Genomic DNA, 7,884 nt, shown 5'->3' on the forward strand with positions numbered 1-7,884 from the left:
CTAGGATACCATAATCCAAGATTTGTAGTGCCTTGTAACTACCGAAAAATTATTTTGACTGTTGATTCATGATTTTCTCTAGGATTACTCTAAAATATTGAAACAATACATACTGCATTCATAATATCAGGTCTTGTTTGTGTTAAATACAGTAGGCCTCCTATCGTAGATTTGTACCTAGTTAGATTAACAGGTGTAGATTCATCCCTTAGTGATAATTTGTCATTTGTAGTCATAGGTGTGCTTACTAGTTTAGAGTTCTCCATCCCAAATTTCTTTGAGAAAAGAAATATCTGAGGCTCTGATACCAAATGTTAGGTCCTGGGGACAACTAAGAGGGGGGGTGAATCAATTGTCAAATAAATTCAAACCAAAACAACTTAACCAACTTTAATGCTAGTAGACAGTTTTATCAATTAATTATAGTACCGGTATGGATTAATGCATGAAATAGAAAGACAATAACATCCACAACACATAACACCAATATTTGTATGTGGAAACCCTGTAAGGGGAAAAACCACAGTGGAAAACCTTACCCACAATTAGATGATACTACTGCAGATAGTATGTGTATACAAATGGGCTCTGCAAATGCAGAATGGCCAAGCACCTAGAGCTCACTGCTCAAACACAACAGGAGTCAAACTGACTACAATTGGTTAAATCCAATAAGGATTTACTGCTCAAAATAGCATCTTACTATGTTGGATTCAGTACTAGTGTAGTTCTGATTGTCTTCACAAAACCCTTCTTCAACCTTCAAATGATGTCTGCATGTATAGCTCTACTTATTCTCGCATATACCTTCACACAATTTCTTTTTCACATTCCACATTGATCTTACAAATAAGATCTTAAATTTATATCATAACCTAAGACCAATTTTAGTAGGTCGGCTCTAAAGGATATTACAATAAAATAGTTTTACAAGTAAAACAATATTCAATGCAATAACCGATTCAACATGTCAGCTCAATGCAATTACAACATTAATAAAACATCTCCATAGCATGTCATGCTGATCTAGAATAGATAAGCCTGTCGATGAATGATCTGGTCCCTATTTGCCGGTAACAGCAAATATGCAAATACGAATATGCCAATGAACAAATCTCCAAGACAAAGTGTCCAAACAATGTCTTCGACATAACCAAGTGTTTTCCATGCCATTCCAGGTGCCAGTGAAGATTATATCATGTCGGTGTACCAAATACCAGTGATTGTGCATAAGTCACTTGCTTGACGGTGAATAGTACCAATTCTTCAAAGTGCCAGAGTTGATAAGTGATAGTAGGTGTTGACATCAATGACAAAACCATACCAAAATACTAACAATTCCTGGGTGTTCTTCTCAGGTGAACGATTTAGCTAGCAAATCATCCACATAATCCTCCATGAATGTATGCATCATGTTGTGGAAGATTGTTGTCATGGCTCTTTGATAAGTTTCACCCACATTTTTCAAGCCAAAAGGCATGACGTTCTAGCAATATGTTCCCCATGGATAGGTGAATGTTGCTTTATCTTAATCCTCTAGGGTTATCTTGATTTGGTTATAGACAGATAAGCCATCCATTAATGATAACATTGTGTGTCTTGTTGTTAGATCCACAATAGTGTCGATGCTTGGCAAAGGAAAGTCATCCTTCAAACATGCTTTGTTGACATCCCTAAAGTATGTGCATATTCTGATACTTTTCTTGGGTTTAGAAACTGGTACAATGTTTGAGATCCATTCAGCATAGTCTATAGGTCAGATAAATCCAACATCTAATAACTTTTGTAGTTCTGCTTTGACTAATAATGTCACATGTGGATTCATCTTTCTTAATTTTTGCTTGACAGGTTTAGTTCCAGGAGAAATGGATAAGTGATACATGATTAGATTTAGATCTACCCCTGGCATGTTAGCATAAGACCAAGCAAAATTTATTTGCTTTTCCTTGAAGAATTTGATAAAATCTGGTTTTTCTTTTTCTATGAGTGATTCTGCCAGATGTATGGTTTTGACTGTTGCTTCAGTACAGATATGTAATGCCCTGCCAGGAAACCCCTAAAGGGTTTAAGTTAAAAACACTCAATTAGAGTGTAAAATTTTATTTTATTTTATTTTTTTTAAATAATTATTAAGAGCGTTAATGAAAAGTTACATTATTAAGATAGATTGAAGTTATCTCAAAGTTATCTCTAACTAGATAACACAGCGGAAGGCTAAAACGATCCTAAGGAGTTTCCCAACGCGACTACATAACCTCACACCCAACTCAACTTGCGTCATTAGATTCATTAAACTGGATATCTTATTTACGAGATATTGCTTAGATCTTGATTATATATGCGTTCAATGGTTTGACATCTTAGAATTTTAGGAAGCGTTCATTTACTTTGGTGGTTAGGAGGCCTTTGATAGGTTATTTATTCAATGCACTTAAATTCATAATTTTCATTAAGAGGTCCCCAAAAAGGTTCATGCGTTAACATAATGAAGTTCATCCCTTGGGTTTGTGGTATCCATTCACAATTGATTTCATCCTTTACTGTTTATAAATATGCCTAATGAGATTCATTCATTTGAGGTTAAACTACAATTAATAAAACGAGGATTCCTTCATTTGATTTTAAAGTATCCACCCTCATTTGATATATATATTTCTTAAGTATTAAAAGGTATGGTTAATGAGAAAAATTCGTTCTTTAAGGATTAACTACAGTTAATAGAGTGAGGGCCCTTCATTTGATTTCATGCATAGCCAACTAATGAGTTGAAGTTCTTTTATGAAAGGTATAATGTGAGTAGCCATGGAATTCATTTGACGTTTTAATAATTGCAAATAAATGGACTAATTTTTCATTAAGATGGATATGCATTAGGACACACGAGAGCATCCTTTAAATTAAAGTATCGTTAACTAGATGACATTCATCATTTCAAGATTAGAGTAATAAGATCATAATGGCGTTCCTCTATTAGGATTTAAAATACAAATATCTTATTGCATATCTCTTTTTTTTGTTAAATGAAATTAATAGGAGAGAGATAATTTTACTAAGATTTAATGTATAAACAACTAATCAATTATTTCCCATTCTAGTTCAATTTTAGCAAACATGAGGGATTCCTTTTATAAGGATTAACATATGGGTTTTCTAGTTGAGTTCACCCAATTATAGAAATAATCTGGTGAGGGTTATTGTTAAGATTAAAACGTGAAATAACTTAACAAATTCATCCTATGTAATGAAACATAATTGACATGGCGTGATTCATTTTCTAAGGTAAAAAGATAGTCATTTATATGATGTTCATCTTCTAGATTTCAATCTAAGAATTGTGACATAAATTTTAACTTTGTTTCCTCTTTACATTCATTCCATTTATATACTTAACAACATGTTAATCCAATAAAGTATTCTAGCAAGATTCTTTCCACCATTACAGTTTAAATTAACATTATCAAATTACTTTTTTTTTCCACAACTTTAATTACATTATTTAAATACTTTGCCATATTCATAATTCACAATGTTTTATGAACTTAAATAACTACATTTATCCAGATGATTAATGTTATGCACTTAAATTTGAATTCATTAAATTTTTCACCATACACTTATGCAAGAATACATTCATTCATGATAATTTAAAACATAAAACAAAGCACACTATAAACATCGCATAACACAGATATGATCTCGGAGTTCACCCCGGATGGGCTACATCTCCGGGTCTGCTCAACTACAAGACCCCTATGGTATTATATCGTTAGGAATTACATAATTTATAAGTCTTTACATCTTTGCCTCATAGGCGAACTCAACCAATAAACAATAGACACCTCCTTTGGAGTTTACATAATGGTCCCTTCTAGAGTGGCTCCAACTGAAAACACTTTAAAGCAAAAACAACAAGGATTTCTTAACTGGTGGTATCCTAAATGAAGACTTGACCGACGTTGGTCAGACAAAAGCAATCAGATGACGGGGACCCAGCATGCCTATCTAGACCGTGCCATTATAACAGACGCCACAATAACCCAAAATAATAAGTCATGCTCAAGCGTTAACGAGTAAATTCAACACTTTCTCAAGTTGACATAAACATCAAAACAAATTAATTAACCCTTAGATAAGCACTAATTGACAAGTTGATTTACAACAATAGTCTAGCCCTTTTTAACAACACAAAAACAACCCTTTCTACAACAAGAGCAAGATACATTAAGAGTAAATGAAGGAATGGAAAATTCATTTCCAGCTAAATTAAGTCTCTATTGCCTACATTTAAAAACATTAAGGACCATTACCTCCAATCAATTTATTCGTTATCATATAACCAGATATCTTTCGATTTAAAAATCACAGTGAGAGTCATCGATATATTAATGCCCAAAATATATGTACGTAATTAAGGATATTGGTTAAATAAATGCTACCTATTTTGGCGTGTATTATATCATGGGCATTCAGTCTCTTTTTTTTTTTTTTTCTCTTTTTTTTTTTTTTAAAAGAAAACATTATATTTCTAAAAATAGATTCCCAACTCCCCTTTTTTTTAATTACACAAATATTAATCAAGGCTTATTTCATTGCATTGTGTCCTTTTTTTTTTATAAATACTAAAGCAATTTTAAAACTTTAATGAAATAATACATAAAAAAAAAACTGACAATATCAAAAGAAAAGAAAGGGCGTTGCCCTAGGGTTCGCACAGGGTTTCCATGTGGCGGCGCCACTGCGGTGCCTGCAGGTTCGCGGCGCCCTGCGGCCACCGCGGCCCCTGCGGCCACCACAGTGCCGCGGCCACAGGCCACCCACACACGCGAGCGGGGAGAACAGTGGAAAGTGAGCGGGGAGGGAAACACAGGGAAGCGAGCGGGGGAGGGGAGGAGGAGCAGGTGGAGCTCCGCTCCCCGCCCTCCAACCCCAAACAACAGCTCCGTTTCTATTCAAAAACAAACTCGCCTAGTTTAATAAATTAAAAAAAAACAAACGAAAACCCCAAACGCAGGGTTAACACGGAGCAACGCACAGGTCAAATATAATATAATATGTTTTTTTTTTCTTCTAAATTTTAGATTAAAACCAAATGAAATGGCCACATGAGTGCAAAATCCCCCATACCCCATTTTTACAGTCATAAAATAAATTTCCAATTTGCTCCAAAACAGCTGTATGGGAAACTATTTTCTCAGCTAGTCTAAAAATAAAAACCCATAATCCTTTACAACCAATCTTTTTGATCAAAGAACAACCTATTTTTTTTTTCAATCCGACAAGAAATAAAAGAATAGATTCGAATTTCCTACCTCGTAATGCATTCCTGGAAAGATTTTTGATGATGAGCCCCAAATCTGCTGCTCTAAAACTTCCTCCTTCTCCAAAATTCCCAATCTTTTTTTCCAAAATCTCTTAATTTTCCCAAAAAAAAAAGACCCCAAAAAGAAAAGAACCCCCAAAATGATTTCAAAACTGGGTTAAAAGGAGAAACCCTAATTTTGCCCTCATTTTCAATTTCGAAATTAGGCATTTATTTTTAAAATAAAATGAATGACAATGAAAATGGAAATCATTCATTTACATTATTTAATACATCTTATTCGCTTTCCTTATTAGAATTAAAATGCTTCTTTTTCTTATTGAGTTTTAAATTTTAATTTCTCAATATCGATTTAGGCCTACATTTATATTTTGGAACTATTTACCGGGTAAGGCGTTTTGATTAAATTTTAATTTTCTAAAAATTAACCTTTTTATACTATATCAACTATACAAGTAAAAAAAAGAATAATTTTCTTTTAAATAATAATAATTTACCCCTTTTCCTTCCAAAATGCGAAAATGAGTAATTTATTTCTATCTCCCAAATGATATTAAATTTTTCCTTCCCAAAAACGCATAACTCATTAAATTCATTATTTTAAAATTAGCTATTAAATTAACTCGCTATAACATAATAAAGCGACATTTTTAAATAAATGACTAATCTAATGCAAGAGTCTTATTTATTCTAATTTCTCAACTACAAATGCGTAAATGTTACAAATGCGTAAATGAGCACACTAACCCCAGTTAATTACCTTAAGCTTGCTACAATAATAATTTAAAGCGATCTCTTAAATTAATGATTAATCATATAAAGGAAGCTACCCATTTAAATTTCTAAATTTCTAATGTGCTCGTCTACTCATAAATTTTGAATTTAATACTTAGGATAACAAACCTCACTTACCTCGCGCAAGGCACGTAGATCGAGGAAGTCCTTCAAATCTCTCGACATGCATCCCAATGAAAAGCAAGCCCCACAAATCCACACACGATGCTCACCTAACCATGGCTAAGGCAAGACGAGAGTTATATGACCACTAAATCCGAATTCTAAAGATGAAGAAGCATACTCAACCTTGCAAATTCCAAAGGAGATGAATCTTGCCCTAAGCGGTGTTGTACCTGCAATCTCCTGCACTCATGAATTCATACAAGCATGCATATACAAATACATATTCAATGAAGGCGTTAGCTCAAGATTTATCGCAAGGGTTAGGAATAATTACATTTACACAAGAATCGATGGAAAAGCACAATAATAAGTATGCACAGTTATTTATATTATCTAAACTACACATTTCACCATGGTTAACCTACCATTCAAGAATCCCACATAGGAAGTCAATCATGGTCAAACGGGTTTTACAAGTCTAGCTAGGGTATGGGCATTACATTCTCCCCCCCTAGGCTCCGACTTACTCCTGGAAGTCGCAAGGCTAAACGGATGTCATGCAACACTTATTAGTCCTTAAACTCAATTAACAATTATCAATTTGCGCAAATAACTATTTTGTCAACAATTTAAAACATTATTCACCAATAAAAATGCATCTAACACCATTCACACCTTCAAACATTCTATAATTTACACTCAATCATAGCAAGGATATGAGACTTTTCCCTTTTTATTTCACCAAATTTAAAGCAATTAAAATATATAAGCACAGTTATCATACTCATCTATCAAACATGACAAGGAAATGTGCTCTCAAGGTCAATTTCTTTCACCAATTGCTCTCTTTCACAAAATTTTATTGCATAGAACTAGCTTCAATTATCAATTTCCACAACCAAGTTAACTTTTCAACAAATAAGAGCAATGTAAGAACTCAATTGTTTACATTTTTCAGACATACAAGATCCTCTCCAATGACTATGCCCCATAACATAGTGACAAGTTAATACCATTTAATCCATGATTACACATAATATCCATCCACAAGACTGGTTTGCACAACACAATAGGCCACATGTGAGCATGTCTAATGCTCGGTCAAAGGTAACATATATGATCCACATCTCTATGCCTGCTCTCAGAATAAGTACACGATCAACAATTATCCAACATCTCACTCAAGGGCTTGATGGTGCTAGGGTACACCATAGCGGTGCCACCTTCCATACAAGTCCCTTGTGAATATCCCTTGTTGTGTAAGGTGTTTAGCCTCCAAGAGATATTCACCACTCATAGGTAGGTAGTGGATCCTAGCTATTTTCACAGCCTCACATACCTCCATCCTCAAGGTTCCTTGCGTCTACTTCCTCGTATACACTCATCCAAGCCCGTCTCCTACGTCCTTGGAGAGGAATTCACATTGCAACACAAGACCAGCATATGAAAAAAAACAACAAGGATAAACCAGTTTAGCCACCAAAGTACAAAAGAATAAAGATCATAATTGTCAATTCCAACAATAAAACAAGAAAATAATTTTTTTTCCAGATTTGCAACATCAAATCAAATAAGATCAAGATTGCAAGATCGTGGCTAAACTATCAAGGTCAAAGTAAAATAAATTGCTGGCCCACAAGGAAATTAATAAATAATTAAAAGAA

Source organism: Cryptomeria japonica, chromosome 10 (assembly GCF_030272615.1).
Source record: "Cryptomeria japonica chromosome 10, Sugi_1.0, whole genome shotgun sequence".
Lineage (NCBI taxonomy): Eukaryota > Viridiplantae > Streptophyta > Pinopsida > Cupressales > Cupressaceae > Cryptomeria > Cryptomeria japonica.